The following is a 27,701-nucleotide window of genomic DNA, read 5'->3' as shown; positions in this document are numbered from 1 at the left end:
CCAACATGTCCTAAGGCTTGCATCAGTAAATATTAAGATGAGAATTGATCGAACTAATACAGCTAATATTTATATACTGCTTTTCAACAAAAGTTCCCAAAGTGGTTTACATAGATATAATTTAATAAAATGGCTCCCTGTCCCCAAAGGGCTCACAATCTGAAAAAAGAAACACCAGACACCAGCAACAGCCACTGGAGGAATGCTGTGCTGGGGATGGACAGGGCCAGTTGCTCTCTCCCTGCTAAAAGAGAATTACCATTTTAGAAAGGTGCCTCTGCTTAGTTGGCAGGAGTGTTTAATGGACTACCTTGGCTTGTTTAATGGACTACTTGTTTGCTAACTGATTTGGTTTCATTTCTTGGTGCTGATGGCTCTTCTTGGTTAGACCCATACTGTATTTGGGTTATTCTATACTCATGGACATGGGGGGGGGACCTTTTAAAAGTGCACGAAGTGCAGGGTAGTGTTACCATCAACTGGGCACTGCCTCAATGTTGTAGGCAAATGTGTTTAAGTGCCCCGCAGGAGTCTCCATGTCTTCTGCTTCTGCCTCCCATAAGAGACCTAAGAAGAAGAAGTGGACCTCCAAGGAGGATTCCAATCATTCCCCATTAGCAAAGAAGCATCATCCTCACACCAAGGGGTCTTTGATATTGAAGCACCGAACACATTTACCAGCGTCTGCTCATCCAGTGACGAAAAGTACATCGACATCACGACTGGGATCTTCAACAGTTGTGATTGCACCCGTCCCTTCTATTAGCCAGCAATCTTCGCATGCATCGAGGTCTGTGGACAAGTCCCCGACATTGATACCGGTGTCAACTCAGTTTTTGAAAAAACAATCTTCAGGCCAATCAATATCATTGCCCAAGCCTTCCACATCACTCTCAATGTCAATGTCATTGGATAGACATCCAATGCCTTCATGTCAATCAATCACCACAGCCTACCATCTATGTTGATGTCGATCTGTCCAGTCTTGTTCAGGGACCAGATCATGGACGTTCACATACGCTCTCTTCTCTACTAGATTCCACAGAAACAACATCATCTACATCAACTTTCACCATTTCAGCCCAACCTGCAACACTTACTCTTGCTGACCAAGATCAAGCACCTTCAATGGCTGCAAATGGTTGCATACAGCCTTCACCCCGGCTAGTTGAAGAGTTAAATCCTCGCCTAAGGAAGGATCATCATGCAAACATTAGTGCTTGAATAGAAGCAGAGGTAGTTCAAGGCAGAAGCAGAGTTAGCAGATACCTCTTTGGGGTTTTTTAAAAAAAATATTGTGAGCCCTTTGGGGACAGGGAACCATTTCATATATTTACATCTATGTAAACTGCTTTGGGAAACTTACTTTGAAAAGGGAGATATAAATATTCGTGCTACTACAACAAATATTTATACAGTAATCCCTCGACCTACGAACTACTCGACATCCGATGTTTTCGAGTTACGAGCGACAAAAAAGACCGGAAGTAGTTGCTGGTTTAGATTCAGCTTACTCGACCTACGAATTTTTAGATGCGGTTTCCTCGACTTACGAATGTTTCCAGACTTCCGTGGTGTGCTCTTCGACTTATGAAAATTTCGACCTCCGAACGTGCGTTCGGAATGGATTAATTACGTAAGTCGAGGGACCACTGTATACCACTTTTCAGTAGAAGTTTCCAAAGTGGTTTAGAGAAATAATAAATTAATAAGATGGCTCCCTATCCCCAAAGGGCTCACAATCTAAAAAGAAACATAAGATAGACACCAGCAACAGTCACTGGAGGGGTAATGTGCTGAGGGTGGATAGGGCCAGTTGCTCTCCCACTGCTAAAAAAAGATAATCACCACTTTTAAAAGTGCCTCTTTGCCCAGTTAACAGTCCCAATTTTGTTTCAATTTTTCTGCATTGAAAATGCATCTATCTGCTTGCTTAAGTTGTGCATTCACAACTGTGGGCTCTGTTTGGTGTCTACATGGTGTCTGCAATTGCTGTTCCTTTTAACCTTGCTTTGGAGAAAGCAAAGCAATAACATCTGCAGTACATGAGCATTTCTTTCCTTAGTTAACTGGGGACATGAATAACTTAATACTGACATTTGTATTTCCCACTGGAACACAACATGCACAGTCAATCAATAGTGCCATGCAGATTAAATTATGAAAGGGATAAAATGTATTCAGGGAACGGAACAGTAAAACTTTGACGGGGTCATCAGATATGAATGGGGAGAGTTGAGAGGCACAGCTTCCTAAAAGTGATGAGATGTTAGTTGGTATTTAATACAAAGAGATCATCCGTATGGTCAGAGTACTGTAAACACTGTGTAGGAGCACTCAATCATCCATTTAATCCCAGCAAAGAACAGATTTCAATTTAATCTGGATTTCAAATTCAGGCTTTGGGAATTACAGCCTGTTTTTAGGGACAGGGCAACGTCCCCTATTTGGTGAGATTATACTGTTTTAAAGAGATAAAACTCCATTTGTGTACATTCAAACCTTTTATCTTTGCATCTCCCCTACAAAACTGTAACACCACACTCTATGTATTCTCCTACAATAATTGGATAAACTGATTCGTGAGCTCATTCTCACAACCAACATAAAGATAAAAGGCAGCAAACCCAGTTTTTGCTGCTCATGAGAACTCACAGGAAGCCGAAGCCCTCCAACTCAAGTCTACTCAAATGTAGGCAGCAGCCTAACTTTTTAACCTTGATTTTAACTAAGAGAGGACAAAAACAGCAGCTGCATAACCTTAGAGTTTGACTTTATGTTGAATTCACTGTTTAAAACTGTTCTCGGCTGCCGGAGGCCATGTTTATCATAGAGTTCTGCGGCTAGAGGGGCCAGTCAGCGGGTACAGCTGATGCTGTACTAAGACCTGTCTCTTTACTGGGAGCACAGTACATCATGGGATACTTGAAGGACCTAGTTCCCCTTTTCTCTTTATGGACAAAGAAGTTGCTGCAGTCATCTGAATGGTGAAGTGACCAAATGAAGGCTCTAATCATCGGTGGGAATCAGGGTTGGGGTTCTTTCCTCCAGCAAAATACCCCAAATGGTTGTGTGAAAGACCTTAGTAACCCTCTCCATACTGTGCAACCTTTCATGTCGGTCTAAAATAACCCTTCAGAAAAACTGAAGTTTTAAATTAGACCCCAACGAATGTACATAGGGTGAGTAAATCATTGTATGTCCATAGTAAATGACCCCCAGATGGTAAAAAGTCTCATAACAGCGCCTTTATGTTGATACAGCTATTAATATAAGGGAGTGTTAAACTGCTAACCATCCTATCTTTTTATTCATAGCTTCAGGAGATGTTTGAGTTGAAGGGGGAAGTGTATGAATATTTTATTTGAAGGAATAATTGCTTGAAGGCTATCAGGTCTCATTACAGTGTCAGACATCATCCCTATATTGTTCGACCGGCATACTATCAATAATAATCCTTAAAATAATTTTATATTTTACATTAAATCTAGGGTCTCTGCCAAATCCATTTAAAAAAAAATTAAAAGAGGGCGGGGGGAGATGGCAACATGGGCCTTTTTGAGCTCACTATTAGATTAGTGTTACCAGATTTCACAAGTGGATTTTCAAATAAAGTAAAGGAAGTAAATATTGAGCAACATTTATTATTTAATTTATAACATTTATTGAGCAACATTTATTATTTACTAAAAACACAGAATTTTAAGTTGACTGAATTAAATAGTTCCAAGAAAAAGTCAAATGTGTGTAGCAGTATCCAAACCCATTAATTTGCACAAACTGTTAACCTGCTGTAATTTGATGCAAACATGGTATGTATACATTTGATAGACAGTTCATCTACATTCATAACACAGGGGTCAAAAAATGTTGGCTCAGTTCACCAGCCACACAAAATATTTTACTTGTCAGATGTTTCCTCAAGCTATGCTGGTATACTTGTCAGGACGTTTTTCACTTGTCAGGCATCAATTTTTACTCATCATGGACAAGTAGACTAGTGGATTTCCTGAGCCATGCCCATATGAATACAATCCAAATTTATTCATTTTAGTAGGCATCTTCAGCGGGGGAAACCAGTTCCCCACTGGACCCATCACAATGTAGCTCTACAGATGGTTGGAGCAAAATCACATTCATGCCACAGCATCTAGCTATACAATATTAATGGATGGAGGAAAATCAGAGCAAAATAGCACTCTATCACTTAGCTCAGTCAGAACTGGTCTACATGTTACTTTTACAAGGATGGTTATCTTCATCTCATCAAATGCCCTACCTCCCAGAATTAACCACAAAACCTGGGACCGTCACAGAAAATTGTACCCTAAACCCACATACCAAAGGTAGTCACAACCAGCAGGAGCAGAGAAGGTCTCTATATGATGGCCCCAAACTAATGCCTTGAATTCTGGTTCACAGTATGGCTGGCGTGTGAAATGTTCAGCATTTCACCACAGAAATGCTGAACCACAGGGTAAAAATATTGTATAGACCAGCTCTAATAATACTGTCAAAATAGGTGTGGAAACAGGAGGGAGAAGTTCATGATCCTTTTTCAGTAGCTCATGCCGCCTTAGGCAGACCCACTCTGAGAAACCCAAGCCTAGATAGTTCTGAAGCAGAGAGAGATAATCCACATCTATTTGATAGGCAGCTTTAAAATTTAACAAAGAAAAATATTATTCACCTTGAAATGCTATTGGTGTTTTCCATAAGAGCATTATCTTTAGTTCCCCTTCACACACAGCCTCATAACAAAGAGAAAGTGCTGAGTCACAGCTCAGAGATCACAAGCAAGGAGAATTAAGCTCAACTCTTATATATGTTTCTAAGAGACTATGGAAAATAGTGAAAGATGGTTACTAAGAAGAAGAAAAATCCAAGGATTAGGATATCCAGACCTTTTCCAATATACCAACTGACATTTTATAGAGATGTACTTTATTTTTTTCATTTGACAACTGGCATTCCTTTTGCTGGCTGGCTGGCCTAGTACAATCAGAAGCACAAAACCCAAATTAAATGAAATCCCAAGATATTGTCTTTGCTGGCTCTTCTGTATTCGGAAGTCATGTGAAGATGCCATTGTTCAGTTTTTTTAAAAAACAAACTACGACACAGAAGTAATCAAAGGCTATATGACCCGCAGCAATTCCCACACATTTCCCCTTAAATTAATCTCTAGTCAACATAAAACAGGCAGCTGTTAGAGAACAACAGACTGGTATGCAAGATACATACAACATTAATCAGTTGTCAACACCTGCCTATTTCTAAAGCATGGCCATCTGCTCAAAAGCTCATATTAATTTAAAATCTGTCAGAGTAAGAAATACAGATTAATAAAAACAAATGGAAATGTGCCTCCCAGTCTCAGCTCAATTCCACAGATATTACTTTATTTTACATGGCAGAACATTTATATTTTGCCCACCCTCTGAAGCACACAGCTTGGCTGACCATCACCGAGAGCTATGTGCTGTGCTGGACTTGATGGCACTACGATGTCACCTACATGGTGAATAGATGACAACTCAATCCACACTTTTAGGTAGGATGAGTTCCTATAGTTATTCAGAATACTACTGAATAGCATCCAGACTTTCAACAAAGGGGTACTCCATTATTGGAAGCTCCTTCCACAGACAAAAGAGAATTGCGTTCACACAAAAAGTTGTTGCATGAACTCTCTCAGGACCTGGTGTGTGATGTCAGTGTCATCAACCCTTTAGGGAACAGTGACCATAGTGTGATCAAATTCAGCATACATGCAGGGAGAGGATCACCAAGGAAGTCTAACACAGACACTTTGAATTTCAGAAGAGGAAACTTTTCCAAAATGAGGAATATTGTGAAAAGAAGGCTGAAAAGGAAAATCAGGAGAGTGACTTCACTCCAGAATGCATGGAGTTTACCGCAATACTAGAAGCCCAGTTAGACTGTATACCCAAAAGGAGGAAAGGGACCACTAAGTCCAGGAGGATGCCAGCGTGGCTAACAAGTAATGTCAAGGAAGCCATAATGGGGAAGAAGAATTCCTTCTGAAATTGGAAGGCCTGTCCAAATGAAGAGAACAGAAAGGAACACAAACTTCACCTTGCACTTCTGGCAAAAGAAGTGCAAGGTGACAATAAGGGAGGTGAAAAGAGAGTTTGAAGAACATTTAGCTAAAAGCATCAAGGGGAATAACAAAAACTTCTTTAAATACATCAGATGCAGGTAACTTGCCAGGGAGGTTGTTGAACCATTAGACAATGAGGGAGTGAAAAGGATTATTAAGGAGGATATGGAGGTTGCAGAAAAGCTCAATGAGTTTTTTGCATCCGTCTTCACAGCAGAGGATACTGAGCATATACCTGTTCCTTTCTGGGGATGGAGGTTAAAGAACTGAGTCAGATAGAAGTGACAAGAGATGATGCTCTAAACTGTCTGGAAAAACTGAAAACTTGCAAACTGCCTGGACCAGATGGCATTCATCCAAGAGTTCTCAAAGAACTCAAATGTGAAATTGCCAACCTCCTTGCTAAAATATATAACTTATCCCTGCAATCGGGCTCTGTACTGGAGGATAGAGAGAAATTCTTCTTCCTCTCCCATAACACTAGAACCAGGGGCCATCCCATGAAATTGATTGCCGGGAAATCTAGGACCAACAAATGGAAGTACTTTTTCACACAACACATAATCAACATGTGGAATTCTCTGCCATGAGATGTGGTGACAGCCAACAACCTGGATGGCTTCAAAAGGGTTTGGATAACTTCATGGAGGAGAAGTCTATCAATGGCTACTAGTCGGAGGGCTATAGGCCACCTACAGCCTCAAAGGCAGGATGCTTCTGAATAGAAGTTGCAGGGTAGTAACAGTAGGAGAGAGGGCATGCCTTCAACTCCTGCCTGTGGCTTCCAGCGGCATCTGGTGGGCCACTGTGAGAAACAGGATGCTGGATTAGATGGGCCTTGGGCCTGATCCAGCAGGGCTGTTCTTATGTTCTTATGAGTGGAAAGTAGCCAATGTAACACCGATTTTCAAAATGGGATCCAGGGCGATCTGGGAAATTACAGGCCAGTTCACTTAATGTCAGTTTCAGGCCAATTGATGGAAAGCATCCTCAAGGATAAAATTATAAAGCACACAGAACAACAGGCCCTGCTGGGAGAGAACCAGCATGGCTTCCGCAAAGATAAATCTCCCTTTATGAACCTTTTGGAGTTCTTTGAGAGTGTCAACATGTTTGTGGATCAAGGTGATCCAGTTGACATAGGATACCTACATAGTATACAAAAAAACTTTCAACAAAGTTCCTCATCAAAGACTCCTGAGAAAACTCAGCAGTCATGGGCTAAGGGGACAAGTACACATGTGGATTGCTAACTGGTTGAAAGACAGGAAACAGAGGGTAGGGATATATGGAGAGTTTTCACAATGGAGGGAAGTAAGCAGTGAGGTCTTGCAGGGATCTGTACTGGGAACGGTGATTTTTAATTTATTCATAAATGATCTAGAAGTAGGGGTAAGCAGCGAGGTGGCCAAATTTGCAGATGATACCAAACTCTTTTGGGTAGTGAAATCCAAAACGGATTTTGAGGAACTCCAAAAGGATCTCTCCAAACTGGGTGAGTGGGCAACAAAATGGCAAATGCGGTTCAATGTTGGCAAGTGTAAAATGATGCACATTGGGATTAAAAAAAACCCAACTTCAAGTATACGCTGATGGGATCTGAGCTGTCGGTGACTGACCAAGAAAGCGAACTTGGGGTTGTGGTGGACAGCTCATTGAAAGTGTCGACTCAATGTGCAGCAGCTGTGAAAAAGGCCAATTCCATGCTAGGGATCATTAGGAAGGGGATTGGGGAAAAAAATGGCTAATATTATAATGTCCTTATACAAAACTATGGTGCGGCCACACCTGGAGTACTGCATACAATTCTGGTCACCACATCTAAAAAAGGACATTGTAGAACTGGAAAAGGTGCAGAAGAGGGCAACCAAGATGATCAAGGGCCTAGAGCACCTTTCTTATGAGGCTAGGCTACAACACTTGGAGCTTTTTAGTTTAGAAAAAAGATGACTGCGGGAAGACATGATAGAAGTCTATAAAATCATGCATGGTGTGGAGAAAGTGGAGAGAGAGAAATTCTTCTTCCTCTCACACACACTAGAACCAGGGGTCATCCCATGAAATTGATTGCCGGGAAATTTAGAACCATCAAACGGAGGTATTTTCTATAAATACTTCCAATACTTCCAGGCCACCTTCTACCATTTATCTGAGCAAGAAGTTAACTGCCATGCTCTGGGCGGCCGAAGCAGCCGCTCACACAACTGCTGGTTCCATTACAGAGCTGGGGGGAGCGGGGGCCGATCAGCCTCCGTAAGCTCCAGCATGCGCAGCGCGAGTACTCTCTGGGAGGTATACTCGTGAGTAGCCGCGGTGCGGAGCGGTGCCGTGGCAACTCACAATTAATAAAACCAGGTTTGTGAAGAGCTCACTTTAAGCACCGGGCTACAGAAGCGGGTGACCCGCTTTGGAACCACTGGGCTCGCAGCTGAGCCCGGTGGTTCTCATGGGCTGTAAAAATCGGGCTAGGTTCCCTTAGCCTGATTTTTGCAAACTGTGTGAATAGCCTCAAGGACTTCCCTGAAGTCTCTCAATTGGTGACATCCTATGCAAATCTCTACACACACACACACACACACACACCACCGGCAACCTGTTGTATAGCTGCTTCCCTCACACACACAAAAAATCTTATTAGGGATGTGCAAAACGTTTCAAGTGTTTTGAACCTGAAACAAAACACCCTTCAAATATAGAGCCTGTTTCAAGCTTGAAACAAAACGGCCGCCCCCTGCAGCTTTCCAAAGGTCCCCTGCCGCCCCCTTCTTGCCAAATATCCCCCCATCTCAAGGGGTCGGCAGGAGAACTCTCCTGCCGTCCCCGTTCACTTTGCCGGCTGAGTTGCAAATGGCTTCTAGGAAATGGCTTCTTCCAGCTCGTGGGGGCTTAGCTTGAAGGGGGTGGCAGGGACTGGGAGCGATCCTGCCGCCCGATTACGTATAGGAATGGAGGAGCCCGAGCCGCGCCAGCGGAGATTGAAGCCGGCGGCACCCTGCCGCCCGATTACTACAAGAATTACGGTGCCTTAGATGGAAGGGGTGAGTAAAGCCCCCCCTGTTTTTATTGGAACCCCCCACCCGAACCAAAACCACCCCGTGTCCGGACCGATCTGTAGGCCTTTAGAATGGCCTCCGAACTGGTCCGTGCACATGACTACAACAGATTCACAACGTGTCCGCTAAGTGCCCCTCTATATTTCCCAAGTTGCGACATCGCAGTTGTTGCACTGTCAGCAGGGTGCCATCCATATTTCCGATGCCTTGTCTTGGATTTTATTGATGTGTTGTAGCCCTACAACGTTGTAAATGCATTGCAAGAAAATAACTGTATTTTTGCATTGTAGAAGGTTTGCCACATCGTTTATGCGTTGCAGCATGATGTGGTGTGGACGGTTCAAATTGTGGTGCAATGATTTGTAGATTTTTACAGTCCCTTTCCATCCTCTGCATGAGAAATATTCTTATTTTTATTTTTCTGCCTGGATATTTGAACAAATGTGCAACTCGACTCTCATCCGCTTTCAGCTTTTGATTTCGATCACATTTGCTTTTGTTTCTCATCAGACTTATTTTTCAGACAGGTTCATGTTTCCTCCTTTTGTGTGTGCTGGGGATTGGCTGGATCATTTGGCAGATCGAGGGTATGTACGTGCATATGTTTTTAAAATATATATATATTTCCTCTCCATTTCATTTCCCGGTGCTCTTGCTTGTGCAAGCAGAACAGAAGGAGCTGTGCTTCCCCATTGAACGAAATCATTTACTTCCCCATTGAAAATCATTTACTTCCCCATTGAACTAAATTATCTACTTCTCCATGTCAACTTCTTCAGGACCTGGCATATCCTCCCTAAATTCCTGCCTGAAAGCAGTAATGGGCTGGATGAGGGAGAATAAACTGAAGCTGAATCCAGATAAGATGGAGGTACTTATTGTGCGGGGTCAGAACCCGAGAGACGATTTTGACCTACCTGTTCTAGATGGGGTCACACTTCCCCAAAAGAAACAGGTTCGCAGTCTGGGAGTACTTCTGGATTCACATCTCTCCCTAGCTTCTCAGGTTGAGGCAGTGGCCAGGGGTGCTTTCTATCAGCTGATAGGCCAGCTGCTCCCGTTTCTCGAGATCAATGACCTCAAAACAGTGGTACATTTGTTGGTAACCTCCAGACTTTACTTCTGTAATGCGCTCTATGTGGGGCTGCCTTTGTACGTAGACTGGAAACTTCAATTGGTTCAGAATGTGGCAGCCAGGCTAGTCCCTGGGTCATCTCGGAGAGACCACATTACACCTCTACTGATGGAGTTACACTGGCTGACAATAGGTTTTTGGGCAAAATACAAAGTGCTGGTTATCCTATATAATAAAAGGCTAAGTGAGTGGCTGTGGCCTTGGAACATCGGGGATCTGCGTCCCTGCCTCCCTGGGCTGTTTTGGGCCTGCGCGAAGCGCAGGCCCAGAACAGCCCAAGGGAGACAGGACCACCGACACCAGGCGGCCATGCTGGCCGGTTCTATTGCGGCCGCATCTTTCCGCCCGGAGGAAAGGACACCGGGAAGGGAAAGACAGCGGGGGCGGGCAGCAATCGGGATGGCACTCTGGGCGGCACTCTGGGAGGCAGGGCCAAGGGGAAGACGGCGGTTGCAGGCGGCACTGATGGCGGCGGGGCCGGCACACACCATCCGACCAGAAGCACAGAGGCAGCGACGGCGCACCCTACCCGGCCGCAGGGAGGCAATTCAGCGGGGAGGAAGGCGTGGGAGGCAGTCCTCTTGCCGCCGCCTCCTCACCCCGTCCGGCGCCGGTGGCCGCAGCGGCGCCTCTGCCCGGCTTCTTCCTATGCCTCCTTTTCTGGGTGGGGGTTCCTCTAAAAAGGCTTTTCTGCTCCCAGCCTCCTCAATTTGTTTGCCAGCAGGTGAGAGAACAAGGAGGTAACTCTTTCCTCTTTGCACTTCTCTCACTCCAGCAAGGGCGAAGCTCAGTCAGGCTCTCTGCGCTGTTTCCCCCACCGGAGAGAAACACCAGCACTTTTTCTCCTCGTGAACCCAAGCCTCTCTCTACTACACTACAGCAAGCATATACCAGGCAAGGCTGGCTTGCTTAGTGTGTGTCTGTGTCACGTCGCCGCCCGCACCGCAGCTTGCAAAGGAGATGGGTGGTGGTGTGTGTAGAATACTTCCAGCCTGAGTCTGCAGTGTGCACATTTACTCGGAAGTAAGCCCTACCGATTTCAACAAGGCTTACTCCATAGTAAGTTATTGCATGCAGAAGACCCCAGGTTCAAGCCCTGGCAGCATCTCCAGGGAGGGCTGGGAAAGACTCCTGCCTGGAACTTTGGGGAGATGCTGCCAGTCAGAGTAGTAGGCAATAGTGAGGTTGATGAACGGATCAAGGGTCTCTGACTTGATATACAACTTCCTACACAGCCAATGTAAAGTAGACCATAGTTTCAAAGAGGTAACTGCAGAGGAAAGGAAAGAAAGGAAGAGAAATAAATAAAAAAGAAACAAAAAAAAAAGGGCAAGAGAAAAGGAAGAAGGAATAAAGGGGGGGGGACCTAGCGCCCGTTATTATAACGGGCTTAAAAATACTAGTAACTTATAAAGCCCTAAATGGCTTAGGCTCTGGGTATTTGAGAGAACTTCTTCTTCATTATGAGCCCCACTGTCCATTTTGGTCGTCTGTGGAAGTCCATCTCCAGTTGCTGCCAGTTTGTCTGGTGGCCAAACGGAGACAGGCCTTCTCGGTTGCTGCCCCGGGACTATGGAATGTGCTCCCCCTATTGAGATACGATCCTCCCCATCTTTGACAATTTGTAAAAAAAACACTTTAAAATCCATCATTTTACTCAGGCTTTTTCAGCTTCTGGATAATTTATAGGTTTTAATTCTGTGACTGATTTTTAAATTGTTAGTTTTTAATTGCTTTTATGTGTTTTTATATGTGTTTTTAGCTGTTTTGTCATTGTGAACCACCCAGAGACACAGGTTTGGGGCGGTATACAAGTGTAATAAATAAATAAATAAATAAATAAACTTCTGTGCAATCCCATCTGTTTACTACACGGCAATGGAGCAGTTCATGGGAGTGAGAGAGAACAGTCACTTACTTAAGAGGAAGGCCATGGAACTGACTCATTTACTTCTGAGCAATCCTACTTGTTTACTGCAAGGCAATGGCCCTTTCCCCTCTTGTTTACTGCAAGGAAGCCCAGTGAACTGAGTCATTTACCAGGAAGTCTGCAAGGTGTTCTCAATGGTGTGTAAGGCTCATTCTGCAGTTCAAGGATTTGTTGATAACTAAAGCCCTTTTCCGTATATGATTTCTTTGGCGGGGGGAGGGGGGGGCGCTTGGGTTCTTGCGCAAGAATAAATCAATGAATTGTTGTTGGTAACATGGTCCTCCCCCTAGAACATAAGAACAGCCCTGCTGGATCAGGCTCAAGGCCCATCTAGTCCAGCATCCTGTTTCGCACAGTGGCCCACCAGTTGCCGCTGGAAGCCACAGGCAGGAGTTGAGGGCGTGCCCTCTCTCCTGCCATTACTCCCCTGCAACTGGTACTCAGAGGCATCCTGCCCTTGAGGCTGGAGGTGGCCCACAGCCCTCTGACTAGTAGCCATTGATAGACTTCTCCTCCATGAAGTCATCCAAACCCCTCTTAAAGCCATCCAGGTTGTTGGCCGTCACCACATCCTGTGGCAGAGAGTTCCACAAGTGAATCACACGCTGTGTGAAAAAGTACTTCCGTTTGTTGGTCCTAGACCTCCTGGCAACCAATTTCATGGAGTGACCCCTGGTTCTAGTGTTGTGTGAGAGGGAAAAGAATCTCTCTCTCTCCACTTTCTCCACACCATGCATGATTTTATAGACCTCTATCGTTTCTCCCCGCAGTCATCTTTTTTCTAAACTAAAAAGCCCAAGGTGTTGTAGTCTTGCCTCGTAAGAAAGGTGCTCTAGGACCCTGATCATCTTGGTTGCTCTCTTCTGTACCTTCTCCAGTTCAACAATGTCCTTTTTAAGATGTGGTGACCAGAATTGTATGCAGTACTCCAAGTGTGGTCGCACCATAGTTTTGTATAAGGGCATTATAATGTTAGCCGTTTTATTTTCAATCCCCCTCCTAATGATCCCTAGCATGGAATTTGCCTTTTTCACAGCTGCTGCACATTGAATCAACACTTTCAACGAGCTGTCAACCACAACCCCAAGATCCCTCTCCTGGTCCGTCACCGACAGCTCAGATCCCATCAGCATATACTTGAAGTTGGGGTTTTTCGTCCCAATGTGCATCACTTTACACTTGCTAACATTGAACCGCATTTGCCATTTTGTTGCCCACTCCCCCAGTTTGGAGAGATCCTTTTGGAGCTGCTCACAATCCGTTTTGGATTTCACTACCCGGAAGAGTTTGGTATCATCTGCAAATTTGGCCACATCGCTGCTTACCCCTGCTTCTAGATCATTTATGAATAAACTAAAAAGTACCGGTCCCAGTACAGATCCCTGGGGGACCCCACTTCTTACTTCCCTCCATTGTGAAAACTCTCCATTTATACCTACCCTCTGTTTCCTGTCCTTCAGCCAGTTAGCAATCCACACATGTACTTGTCCCTTTATTCCATGACAGCTAAGTTTCCTCAGGAGTCTTTCATGAGGAACTTTGTCAAAAGCTTTTTGGAAGTCCAGGTAGACTATGTCAACTGGATCACCTTTATCCACATACTTGTTGACACTCTCAAAGAAGTCCAAAAGGTTGGTGAGGCAAGATTTACCTTTGCGGAAGCCATGCTGGCTCACTCCCAGCAGGGCCTGTTCTTCTAGGTGCTTTACAATTTTATCCTTGAGGATGCTTTCCATCAATTTGCCTGGAACGGACGTTAGGCTAACCGGCCTGTAATTTCCCAGATCGCCCCTGGATCCCTTTTTGAAAATCGGTGTTACATTTGCTACTCTCCAGTCCTCTGGTACAGAGCCCGATTTCAGGGATAAGTTAAATATTTTAGCAAGGAGGTCGGCAATTTCACATTTGAGTTCTTTGAGGACTCTTGGATGGATGCCATCCGGCTCTGGTGATTTGTTAGCTTTCAGTTTTTCCAGACAGTTTAGAACATCATCCCTTGTCACTTCTATCAGACTCAGCTCTCTAGCCTCCATCCCTAAAAAGCCTGGTTCAGGAACAGGTATATGCTCAGTATCCTCTGCCGTGAAGACAGACGCAAAGAACTCATTCAGTTTCTCTGCAACCTCCATATCCTCCTTAATAATCCCTTTTACTCCCTCATTGTCTAATGGCCCAACCGCCTCCCTGGCAGGTTTCCTGCTTCTGATGTACTTAAATAAGTTTTTGTTATTCCCCTTGATACTTTTGGCTAAATGTTCCTCAAACTATCTTTTTGCCTCCCTTATTGTCACCTTGCATTTCTTTTGCCAGAGTTTGTGTTCCTTTCTGTTCTCTTCGTTTGGACAGGCCTTCCAATTTCGGAAGGAAGTCTTCCTCCCTAGTGGCAGCTTTGCACAAAACTACCTAGAGAGAGAAAAAACCTCGTCACATCCTCCTCCTCTGCGACCCCATTGGCCCACAATGGAGGAGCGGGGGCAGTGAATGAGATTCATGTGGAATATGGACACCCCTGCCTGGAATGCCCACTGCAGTGGTGGACAATTTGAACGGCCACAACCCTGTCATGATGCATTGGAAAACGCACTGAGAAATGCTGTACTAGCAGTTTCAAGCTGCTGCCTCTTACCATTGCACTTTGCAACATTTTAACTGGCACAAATCTCATAGTCCAGAAAATGCCTAGGTGTACCTGCTGCCCCTAATCTGCTCTTGTCCCCTACTGCCTCTTTATACTGTGACCACACGCACCCCAGACTTCTTCCAAGGCAGGATCCTTCTCCCGCCACGTTCTCTTGGTATCTGCAGCAGGCAGCAGTGTGGGGCTTCATCTGGCCAGGCACCCAGATAATTGGGGTGGAGAGTGGAGGTTGAGTCTCTGAGTTAGCTGCAGTGCAGTGCAGTGATAAAGATATTTAAGAGAACATCTTCTTTGCTATGAGCCACATCGCCCATTGAGATAACCAGGAGAGGTTCGTCTGCAGTTGCCAGAGGCTCGTCTGGTGGCTGCTCAGGGACAGGCCTTCTCCGTTGCTGCCCTGAGGCTTTGGAACGTGCTCCCTGCTGAAATAAGAGCCTCTCCATCTCTTACAACTTTTTAAAAGGCAGTCAAGACACATTTGTTCACCCAGGCTTTTTTATTAAAGTGAGCTGTCGAGTCGATTTCGACTCCTAGCACCCACAGAGCCCTGTGGTTTTCTTTGGTAGAACACAGGAGGGGTTTACCATTGCCTCCTCCCGTGCAGTAAGAGATGATGCCTTTCAGCATCTTCCTATATTGCTGCTGCCCGATATAGCACCAGCAGGGATTTGAACTGGCAACCTTCTGCTTGTTAATCAAGCATTTCCCTACTGTGCCACTTAAGCTGGCTAGGCTTTTAATTAGATACTGTTTTAATAGTTTGATGGTTTTTAATCATTTTAACGTTGTTTTAAGTTTTAAATTGTTGTAATTGTTTTAACCTTTTTACTTTTTTTTATCCAATTCCAAGCCAGGTAGCCAAAACTGAGCAGGGTGACAGGGGAGAAACGAGTGAGGGCTTAGACAGCCATGCTGGACGGTTGCAGGCATTTAAGGAGTTGCAGGCATTTAAGGAGTGCCTTTAATGTCCCAGCATCTTCTGCAGGAGCTCTCCCTCCCTCCCTCCCTCCCTCCCTCCCTCCCTCTCTCTCTCTTTCCTGCTTTTATATCCCAAACTGTCTTTTGCTTTGTGAGACAACTGGATGAAAACCAGCTGTTTAGTTCACAAGGCTCCAGAGGTGGAAGAGGGGGGAAATAAAACACTTTCCCAGCTGATCTATTTAAAACCACAAAAGAGAATTTCCTAAGTTATTAATACCAGCCCCAGTGTGAGCACTCTTCGACTGCCTGCGCTGTGGTGAAACTGCAGGTGGCCTTCCTCTGCCAAATAGGTACAGCAGCACTCTCTCATCCCTTCTGCCCTGTTGCTGCTGCCTGCAAGTGTGGTCAGGCTCTGGAGAAACTGGGGCAGTTGTGGGCATATCTGGGAGCAAGGGGAAGCTGAGTCTTATGTTGTCACCATAGCCAAGGTGTCTATTGGTGCTGTGGCCAGGTACAGGAGGAGTCAATGCACCCATTACAAGTCACTCATTGCTCTTGAGATTGGGCATAGCAAGAGCCGAGCCAGTCACCTGCTCACCCAGCACGGCAATTCTTTGACAGGCAGTTGGACTAGCCCAGCAACAACCAGCCAGGTAGCAGAATCATATTATGAGGGGAGCAGCTGAATGTTTGTCTGTGGGGTGTGGGGTAATCGTATATAGTTCAGGGACACTAGTGGGGAGTGGCACTGGTAGGAAGAAAGGGGAGGTTTTGGAAGGCAAAATTAAAGTTAGTTTCTGTTTCAGTGAAACATGGTGTCCAGGCTCTTTGTTATCTCCACATTGGGGGGGGGGGAGATAATTCAGCTGAACCGTGTGAACTATGTGAACTCAAATACCTCATGGAAAGTCTTTTCAAATGTAAAAGTCATGATGACAGGAGGCTGCACACTATTCTATCGTTTCAATGGTGTGGAGGGAAGAAGGAAGGAAAGTTTGCCACCTGGTCAGAATCTGAGGGTTTGTTTCCTACTTCTGCATCCTTTCCTCAGGCATTTCAGAAGCCTGGGCCTGCCAGAGGCAAGAGCTAATGGGCAAGAGCAAAAGGGCTCTTTGCCTGTGGATCTAAAGCCAGCCCCAGCAGAATAAAATCTTAAGTTGAACTTGACGTTTTTAATCTTCTGTATACCAGTCAGTTGACACCAGTGTGTCACCCATGTGATAACTTCTTATTTTATTCCCATTTATTAACTCTGACTCTTTTTAATGCTGTGTTCATGACTCCATTACGATCTGGTGAACGTTCCTCATATTCTGGGTTGTGATTTGACTGCCTGTGTTTAAGCTAATAAAGGTAAAGTGTGCCGTCAATTCGGTGTCGACTCCTGGCGACCACAGAGCCCTTTGGTTTTCTTTTGGTAGAATACAGGACAGGTTCACCATTTCCTCCTCCCACAGAGTATGAGATGATGCCTTTCAGCATCTTCCTATATCGCTGCTACCCAATATAGGCGTTGCCCATAGTCTGGGAAATATTCCAGCGGGGATGTGAACTGACAACCTCTGGCTTTGTAGTCAAGCCATTTCCCCACTGAAAGCTCTGTTTAATGCCATTGTATTCTTTGGTACAAGCCAAGAGGCATTATAAACAGCTACTGAAAACTAAAAAGAGGGAAGCGGATAGAGTTGTGTGGAATCAGTTAATAGAGGCTGCTCAACTTAAAAATTCATCTTTATTCTGGCATATTATTGCATGACAGAGCAGGCGTCCTTTAAGGTCTGGTTGTCAAATAACAGCAGCAGCCTGGGAAGAGCATTTTTGTAAGTTGTATAGGAAATTGGAAGTAAATATTGAGGTTCCAGAGCTAAATGCTGACACCTTAACTGAATGGCCATTGGTACTGTGTGCAGAAATTGCTTCGCTTGTCAAACAATTAAAACCAGGAAAAGCACCTGGTGCTGATTATATATCGGGAGAGGTAATATCTTGCAATTTGGAATGGTGGACCCCTGTATTGACAGCATTGTTTTCTTATATTGACAGGACAGCATGTGTAGCAAAAGACTGGGGAGTTGCTATCGTGGTCCCCATATATAAGAAGGGAGATTGGAAGATGCCAGGGAATTACCACCCTATCAGTCTTCTTAGCATAGTGAGTAAGCTGTACACTAGACATTTGTATAATCATCTGGTAGATTAGCTTGACACAGAAACAATCCTAGCAGAGGAGCAAATGGTTTCAGGGCAGGTTATTTGGTAGCAGACCCAGCCTTGGTACTTCAACATTTAGCTGAGAAATATACAGGAAAGTCAAATTCTACATTATACACTGCGTTCGTAGATTTTAAATATGCATTTGATTTAATCTCAAGGGAAATACTGTGGGGGAAATTGGTAAGATCATCCACTGATAGGAGGTTGTTACTCTTAATAATTAAGAGGCATGAAAATTCAAGAATAAGGGTGCGTTGCAGTAACAAAGTGCATCTTACAAATGAAATCAGAACGAGTAGAGGGATTAGGCAGGGGTGTATTTTTGCCCCAATGTTATTCAATTTCTATATTAATAACTTAGTTACTCAGATGAATAACCAGGATTTTCACCCCCCTAAGCTGGCCAATAGACACTTGAATATATTCCTATATGCGGATGACACGGTGATTTTACCACGGACCCCAACTGGCCTCAAGAGAGCCCTTAATGCTCTGGTGTCCTACTGTGATTCACAGGCGATCACCATAAATTATGAAAAGACCAAGATGATGGCTTTTGCCAACAAACTTAAGAAGCGGTGTTGGATGTTGAATGGACATAGACTTGAACAGGTATCACAGTTTAAGTATTTGGGTATAGTCTTCCAGACCAATACTAGGAGGAATGCGCACAAGGAATATATAATGCAAAATGCCTCGAGGACAGCAGCTGCTATTAACTCCTTTCATAGGAGGCAAGGTGCACAGTTTTTTCCAGCTGTCCTTAAACTTTTTTCGGCCAAAGTCCGGCCTTTGCTCCTTTATGGAGTGCAGCTAGGTATCTATTCCAACCTTGCCAGGCTGGAGGCAATCCAATCAAAGTTTTTGAGAAGTGTGCTCCAACTACCCCGGGGTGTCCCCAATGTATTTCTACGATTGGAAGCAGGCTGGGTTCGGGTGGAGGCAAGTGTTTGGCTGGTAATATTTGAATACTGGCTGAAGTTGATTTTTCAGCCAGTAGGACTAGCACCCTTAGTGTTGAATGATACATATAGGTCTAGGTGGAAATCTTATGTGGAGAAGGGGTTGAATTACTATGACTTCTCCAGCGATGCTTTGGTTGTCTTAGGCTATGAGAGAGTGAGATCATGTCTGCACCAACGCATTATGGATATGGAGAAACAGATGGACAGAAGCCAGATAGGGGTTGACACCTATTTAGGTAATCAAACATCACTGTCTGGCCCAGCAAGATACCTTAATAAAATATTAGTACCTAGTTTCCGGAGGGCTCTGACGCTGGCCCGGTGTAATGCCTTAGAAACGGCTATCTGGGAGGGGAGATACCGTGAGATCCCCTATTAGGAGCGTGTCTGCCCTTGTGGTTCTGGGGAAGTGGAGTCAATGGCCCATGTTATGTTGAATTGTCAGTTTTATCAAACTTTGCGGGAGAGATATATAAGTCCTTTTTTAACAGCATACCCCAGTTGTTCTGAACAGTTCTATCTGGAATTACTTTTGACAGACCGTTGGGATGCAGTATCTTATAACATGGCGAAGTACTGTTTTCTGGCTAATAAGACTAGGATAAGAAATGTTGAGAAGCGAGATATGGGGTTGGATTGAATTAAATATTATATTATTACAATGCATGGAGCCCTCTGTTTTATGTAATGGATGAACTCGGGTGTTATGGTTTTGTTCTATGTTTCAACAGTTTATTATTTTATTTGACCAAGTTCGCTTTTATGTAAAGCTCGTTTTTATGTAAAGCTTTTGTACTTTGTGTTTTGCTGGTTGAATGATCGTAACAATAAAGATTTGATTTGATATCCCCACTGTGCCAATAGTTGGTTTTAAATAGAAGAATAAAAAAGAGATAGGAAAGGGACCAGCCCAGCTGATACTTGAACCGGAAAATAAAGCAAAATTGATCAGTTTTTAAAGGAAGAATCTGAGCAACTAAAAAATGGAGATTCCTGTGAGAAATGAAGTTCTGGAATCTGATTTAGACCTTGATAAAAATGTGAATACTGCAGCTCGGTCCCCTGTTCTCTCACAGCTGAACTGGGTCAAATCACCTTATAAGCCTTGTGTTATCATTGCAGGATTGCAGACTCTCTTGCTTGCAAGAACTGTTCAATCTATTTATGACCAATTAAGGGAAATTCAGGTCAAGTTGGATTTGTTTTATCAGTAATTAACTAAGAGCATGGGAAATCTGAACTAATCACTCTACATCTGAAATTAAAAACAAGAAAACTTGCTTTTAAATATGATCCATCAGCTAAGTATTAAGTTATTTATGAAACGAATAATCTTGAAATTAGTTCTCCCATACAATACAATATAGAAATCAAAATGTTCTTACTATATTTCCTTAGAAAGGGTTTATTTCATCATGGAAGCCCTTTTCTAGTGTGGTTCATCATTTGAGTTTTCTCTTGTATGTTGGACCATTGATTTAAACTGTAAAGAAATTCTACAGGATTCATTGTATAGGAAAATAATTTTGTTAAACTTTGCGAGTGCAATTGAGAGCGTGATACAAAGACAAAAAGATCTGTCTAGTTACAGAGCAGTAGCTAGTCTAGTCTTTGAAGACAGGTTTGTAAAACCTTTATCTATTTCTGTAAGTAATTTAGCTAAACAACCACCTAGCATTATTAACACTATCAAGATTCCTCCTAATGTGAAAAGAATGTCACTAATTAATCCAGGTAAGAAGCAATTCTGAGTCCAGAAACAAGTTCTGTCAAAAAGGGTTTTAAGTGATAGATCTTTGCAAATAGAAAGCCCAGAACCTGAAGAACAACAACTATTTGAATCCTTCTCCACCTTGCATTAATTGAACAACAAGCTATTGTAAATAGATCAGTGTCTTTAGGATGTGTTAGTAAATGAAATGAAGAAACAACTGAAGAGGATTGGATCGATGGTTTTTCAGAAAATCCACAAAAACATGTAATAATATATCCACAAATTACCATTGATAAGAATAATGAAGTAAATAGATGTCAGTAGCAATTTTTCTCCAAAGGAAATTGACACAGTATTAGTTAATTTAAAATCAATGCTCCCTCAAGAATAGCAGCCAAAGTCCACAACAGAACTCTCAAGGTTGAACTCAACCCCTACGAAATCACTTACTGAAATGAAGTCTCAGAAATCAGAATAAATCCCATAACTCAGAAGAATGGCAGTACCTATGTTAATCAGCTAGGAATAAATGAACCTACACGTAGACAATCTAAGATCCAAAACATATTCCAGTTATTTCTTTTTTCTTTCATGGAATTAGCTGGATGGGCTAATAAGACAGCAGATAATGAAGCCCATCTCATGATGGGCAAGAAGGGCTACCCTCTTTTGAGGGTAGCGAGGTCTCTGGGCGTGCAAATCTCCCTCCCAGATGAGTGTTGGCTCTCCTGCGGGCCACCTGTGCCTTGCCAGGCCTCGCCCAGCTGCTCCGGGGGGCTGGTGCAGAGAAGCACTGCCGCATGGTGTCCCACCCCCAGAGCCCCAATCACGACTGTGCAAGTGCGCGGTGCATTCCTGGGAGCCCCTCTCCCCCCTGTGTTTGTTCGCCGCAGCTGCAAGCAGCTGCAGCAGGCACATGATCATATAGCCTGGTGTTTGGGCACACTCGCGGCCAAAACCTGGGTGAAGTGGTGGGCTACCTAAGAGGGCTCACTGTCGCACCACCACCGGGAGTCGTGTGGCTCCCGGCGGTTCTCACGAGCAGCAAAAACCAGGATGGGCTTCCCTCGCCTGGTCTTTGCTGCTCGTGAGAATAGCTTCAATGAGTTCTTAGAATATATACATCAGTTTGATATATTATTATTTCAAGAAACTTGGACCCAAAATAGAATAGAATTAAATAGGCATCAGGGTTTGACATTAGAAGCTGTTGCAGCCGAGCAGAAATGTAGACCATGTGGACGACTTGCCAGCATTATAGCTTCTACTTTAAATGACACACTAGCTTATTTAGGCAGTAGCAATAACTTTTATTGTTAAAATCTATATATTTAATTCTCCTGGGTGTGCCAGGCAAAAATGTGTCCCGGCAGCCCAGCTGATTGGCTGGGCTGCGGGGGCGCCTGATTGGCTGGCGCACCCAGGAGAATGGCGGTGGCGGCCATGGCGGGCCCGGCCGCGGAGGTGAGGCGGCGGGCCTGGCAGCAGTGGGCCAGGTGGCAGCAGGCCAGCTAGAGGCACAGATGCTTTGTGCCCGGGCCCACTAATTAGACATATTTCTCTGGTTATTAGTTATATCTCTCCAACCTGCCAATTCAAAAAATTGTAAGGGGGCCTGCTGGACTAATCAAGAACAATATCTATTGAAGTCAGGAATTCAACACCCATCAGCTTACATGGTAGTGGCTGGAGATTTCAATGCTTGGAACTGATTATATCATTTATTCCTCTAAGTCTAATAAAGCAGGAGAAAATGATGAGGACTTTGGAGTAAAGCTGAGTAACTCTAAAGACAATATTATCAATGCTGCAGGTGTTAAATGATTTCAGTTTAAATTGAGGAGTCGCTTGAGACACATACATGGCTCCACTTGTGGAGACCTTACCGGCAATATACTTACAGCACTCTAGCAGGAAGTCGAACTATTGATGAGATATTAATCTCCAAGTCATTAGAAATGACTGTCAATAGTTTTACAATAAGCACCCAGGTCTTTAGTGACCATCAGCAGACCACTGGAATTAAGAATGAACGTGCCGGTCTTCCCTTTGCACAAAACATATTGTGAGCCTATCTTAAAGCTCTTGAAAATATCAATTCAAGGAGACCTAGGTGGTCATTTAAACTTGACAATATGCTCTACTAAAATGTCCTGATCTTTTATCATTAAAGCCATAGAAAGTGATTCATTAGACCCAGCATTAGTAGCTTATGACACCGTGATTGTAGTTCTCTATAAACATTTGACTATTACCCAGTCAATTGGATGTTTCAACTCAATAAGGGGAAATCGTTAGTTTGATAGAGATTGAGGCGGGTCTCACAATCAGTGAGACCTGCCAGATAGCGTTCTGCGGGGAGAGCGGGCTTAAGCCACTCTCCCCGCAGATGATGAGGGAAGCAGCCCTGGGCGGCCGAACCAATTGCCGGCTCCATCACGGAGCTGGAAAGGGATCGGGGGCCACACGGTGCTACGTGAGCGCACAGGGCATGATGGAGAGAGCCCTGAGCCGGGAGGCTGCATTAGGCTCCCCACCGGGGGTCTACTTGTGTTTTGCCACAGTGCAGAGCCGTGCCATGGCAACACACGACCAAAATACCTGGGTTAGCGGAGCGCTCGCTCCGCTAATCTGGGCTAAGGGGAGGGCTGCCTCATTGTATAAAACTGAAGAGGAATGTTCATGATCAATATTAGCAATACAGAGCTTCTAGTGTCAAAGTATTACCACATACCTATGTTCAGCTGAGGAATAATTATAAGAATCTTAACCAAGAAAGAAAACAGCAGAAAAAAACAGCTGGCAAATATTGATAATGTATTAGGGTAACCTTGTCCCCAATAAGGAGGTTCGTTCCTGGGCAGATGGAGCCCAATAATCATCAGCCCAGATGAGATAACAAGATCAAAGGTTTATTTACTTTCAAGTAGTAATGGTATTGTTTGGCTCATGCTCAAAACAAGACAAAGGACCATACAGAAAGCATACATTTTATACTCTTAAAATTGTTCTCCAGAACAACATGTTGTTCAGCTACATAGCAAATACGTCATCATGACTTGCTAAGATTAGGGAATAAACCACAAACATGCATGCAGGCAGACAGACAGCCTTATCTTAAAATTGTTCTACATTCTAAATCCATGGTCACTCTAACCCAGGGGTTCTCAAACTTGGGTCACCAGATGTTATTGGACTTCAACTCCCATAATTCCCAACTAAAGGCCACTGGGGCTGGGGATTATGGGAGTTGAAGTCCAATAACATCTGGGGACCCAAGTTTGAGAATCCCTGCTCTAACCTGTGGGGGATGGAAAACTACCAGAGGGAATACACAGTAGTAAGCATCCTTCTAGCAGAGCAGATCCTTGAGTTTAGTTAAACATAATGGTGTTGCTTATGTCAAGCTGTGAACTTCTATGCATTTCTGATTTACTATACATCAACAATATATAAGAACAGTAAAGTGCTGGCAAATGATCACAGCAACACTTACTGGTTATGACATAGCAAACGATTCCTGAAATCACATGGGAACATTTCCCCCCACTTTTAATGGTTCTGCAAGAGAATTAAAGGTAAAGTGTGCCATCCAGCCGGATCCCTATACAGAATGTTAAATCAGAGTTCCCCACTGAAGGGTTGCCTGAGTAGAAACCAGTCTCAGAGCTGGAGATATTCAATTTTATAGCACAGTTAAAATCTGAGAAGGCTCCAGGTCAATTCCTTCTGAATTGTTCAAATGTAATGTTCACTGGTGAGTAAAAACTCTCACTTCATTGTTCACCCATATTGATAATTTTGGCTGTATTCCCCAAAGCTGGCTTAAAACACTTTATAAACAAGTTGATCTAGCAAGAACTAATCAGCCTACTTTCCTTTCACGGTCTCTTCATCTGGACTAAATTTGGTGCAAATCAAGGTCCACAAGTTCGATCTCTTGCGCCTCAAATGTTCATACGTCCGCTATCTTGGATTGGAGTGGATGTCATCACTACAAACTGCACCATTGAGGTGTCCCTGTGTGTCACTCACTACAGCTGTTCAAATTTGGTTCAAATCGGCTAGACAGTCCTCAAGTTAGTGCACTTGCGCCTCAAAAGTTTATGCATCTGCCATCTTGGATCGGGGTGGGAGATATCACGACAAACTACCCAGTCAACCAGATAGCCGTTGAGGTGTCTCTATGTGTCACTCACTGCAACTGTGCCTAATTTGGCTTAAATTGGTTAGACAGCCCACAAATTAGCCCGCTTGCACCTAAGTAGTTCACGTGGCCACCATCTTGAATTGGGGTGGATGACATCATCACACACCACACCATTATTTATTTATTTATTTATTTATTTATTTATTTATTTGATTTCTATACTATTTGGAAATCCCTATGTGTCTCTACATCTGTAGCAAATTTGGTTCAAATTGGTTAAGCGGTTCACAAGTTAGCTCACTTGAGTCTCAAAGCTTTATGCTTCCACCATCTTGGGTCAGGGTGGATGGCATCATCACAAATTACACCACTGAGGTGTCCCTATGTATCACTCACTACAACTGTACGTAATTTGGTTCAGATCAGTTAGATAGTACACGTTAGCCCACTTGAACCTCAGATGTTCACGCGTCCACCCCGGACAAATTGGATTGGGGTAGATGACATCATCACAAACTATGCCATTGAGGTGTCCCAATGTATCCCTACAGCTGCAGCAAATTTGGTTAAATCGGTTAAGCGGTCCACAAGTTAGCCCCCTTCGGCCTCAAAAGTTTATGCGTCTGCCATCTTAAATTGGCTTGGATGACATCATCACAAGTTTTGCCATCAAGGTGTCTGTTTGCATCACTCACTGCAAACATACCCAATTTGGTTCAAATAGGTTAGGCAGTCCACAAATTAGCCCACTTGTGCTTCAGATGTTCATGTGGCCGCCATCTTGAATTAAAGTGAATGACATCACCACACACCACACCATTAGGGCATGCCTATGTGTCCCTACAGCTGTAGTAAATTTGGTTCAAATCGGTTAAGTGGTTCACAAGCTAGCCCACTTGTGCCTAAAAGTTAGTTCATCCGCCATCTTGGATCAGCGTAGATGACATCATCACAAACAATGCCCTTGAGGTTTTCTTATGCGTCACTCACTGCAACTGTACCTAATTTGGTTTAAATTGGTTAGACAGTCTACAAATTAGACCACTTGCTCCTCAGATGTTCACGTGGCTGCCATCTTGAATAATAATAATAATAATAATAATAATAAATAAATGATTATTATTATGCATCTTTTTATACTGCCCAAAAACTACGTCTCTGGGAGGTTTACAGCAAGATTAAAAAGTAAAACTTTAATTAAAAACAAAAATTAAAAGCCAGAAATTTAAAACACAATTTAAAATTTTAAAACAATATTCTAAAAGCAACATTACAACAATCAAAACAATATCAGTTAAAAGCCTGGGTGAACAGTTGTGTCTTTAAAGACTTTTAAAAAGTTGTCAGAGATTGGGAGGCTCTTATTTCATCAGGGAGCGTATTCCAAAGCTTCGGGGCAGCAACGGAGAAGGCCCGTCCCTGAGTAGCCACCAGACGAGCCGGTGGCAAATGCAGACGGACCTCTCCTGATGTTCTCAACAGGCGGTGGGTTTCATGACGAAGAAGACGTTCTCTTAAATACCGAGGGCCCAAGCTGTTTAGGGATTTATAGGTTATGACCAACACCTTGTATTTTGCCCGGAAACATATCGGCAGCCAGTGTAACTCCTTCACATGGGAGTAATATGGTCTCTCCTAGATGATCCAGAGACCAGCCTGGCTGCCACATTCTGGACCAACTGTAGTTTCCGCACTACGTACAAGGGCAGCCCCACATAGAGCGCATTGCAGTAATCCAGTCTGGAGGTTACCAGCAGATGTATTACTGTTTTGAGGTCGTCTATCTCAATATGCCAGCTGCATCCACAGAAATGGACGCAGCTGGCATATCAGCCAAAGCTGATAGAAGGCACTTCTGGCCACTGCCTCAAACTGGGACACCGAGGAGAGACTTGGATCCAGAAGCACCCCTAGACTGCGTACTTGTTTCTTATTGGGAAGTGTGACCCCATCCAGAACAGGCAGATCAAAATCGTCTCTCGAGTTCCGACCCTGCACAATGAGTACCTCCGTCTTATCTGGATTCAGTCTCAGTTTGTTATCCTTCATCCAGACCATTACTGCCTCCAGGCAGGCATTTAGGGAGGTTATGCCCTCTCCTGATGATGCCGACAAGGAGAAAAAAATTGGGTGTCATCAGCATACTGATAGCACCCTGCACCAAATCTCCTGATTATCTCTCCCAGCGGTTTCATGTAGATGTTAAACAACATCAGAGACAATACGGAGGCCTGAGGGACACCGTACTGAAGTTCAGATTTTGAGAAACAACAGTCTCCAAGAGACACCATCTGGAACCTGCCCGAGAGGTAGGAGCGGAACCACTGCAAAGCAGTGCCTCCCACCCCCAACCCCCTCAGACGCTCCAGAAGGATACTATTGACGATAGTATCGAAAGCCCCTGAGAGGTCCAAAAGGACCAACAGAGTCACACTTCCTCTGTCCATTCCCAATTGGAGATCATCCATCAGGCCAACCAAGGCAGTCTCCACCCCATAGCCAGCCTGGAAGCCAGTTTGAAATGGGTCTAGATAATCAGTTTCCTCCAAGACCATCTGGAGCTGGGAGGCCACCACCCTCTCAATCACCTTGCCCAGCCACGAAAGGTTGGAGACAGGCCTGTAGTTACTCAGCTCTGAGGGATCCAAGCTAGGCTTCTTCAGAAGCGGTCTAATAATTGCCTTCTTAAGACTAGGAGGCATCCTACCTTCCCTCAGAGATGCATTTATGATCTCTACCAGGTCTTCTACAACAACCCCCCTGCCTGATAGTATAAGCCATGTCGGGCAAGGGTCAAGAGGACAGGTGGTGGGCTGCAGCGTTCCAATCAGTTTGTCCACATCCTCAGGAGTCACAA

General features: G+C 44.1%; 1 protein-coding gene across 2 annotated transcripts in view; it reads right to left on the bottom strand.

Moving 5' to 3' along the window:
• Window positions 1-27,701, bottom strand: part of LOC128339312 (endogenous retroviral envelope protein HEMO-like) — a 163,645-nt gene that overhangs the window by 25,298 nt on the left and 110,646 nt on the right. The window lies entirely within an intron of this gene.

Source organism: Hemicordylus capensis, chromosome 1, assembly GCF_027244095.1.
Source record: "Hemicordylus capensis ecotype Gifberg chromosome 1, rHemCap1.1.pri, whole genome shotgun sequence".
Classification (NCBI taxonomy): Eukaryota; Metazoa; Chordata; class Lepidosauria; order Squamata; family Cordylidae; genus Hemicordylus; species Hemicordylus capensis.
This window is presented reverse-complemented; position numbering and strand designations above follow the sequence as displayed.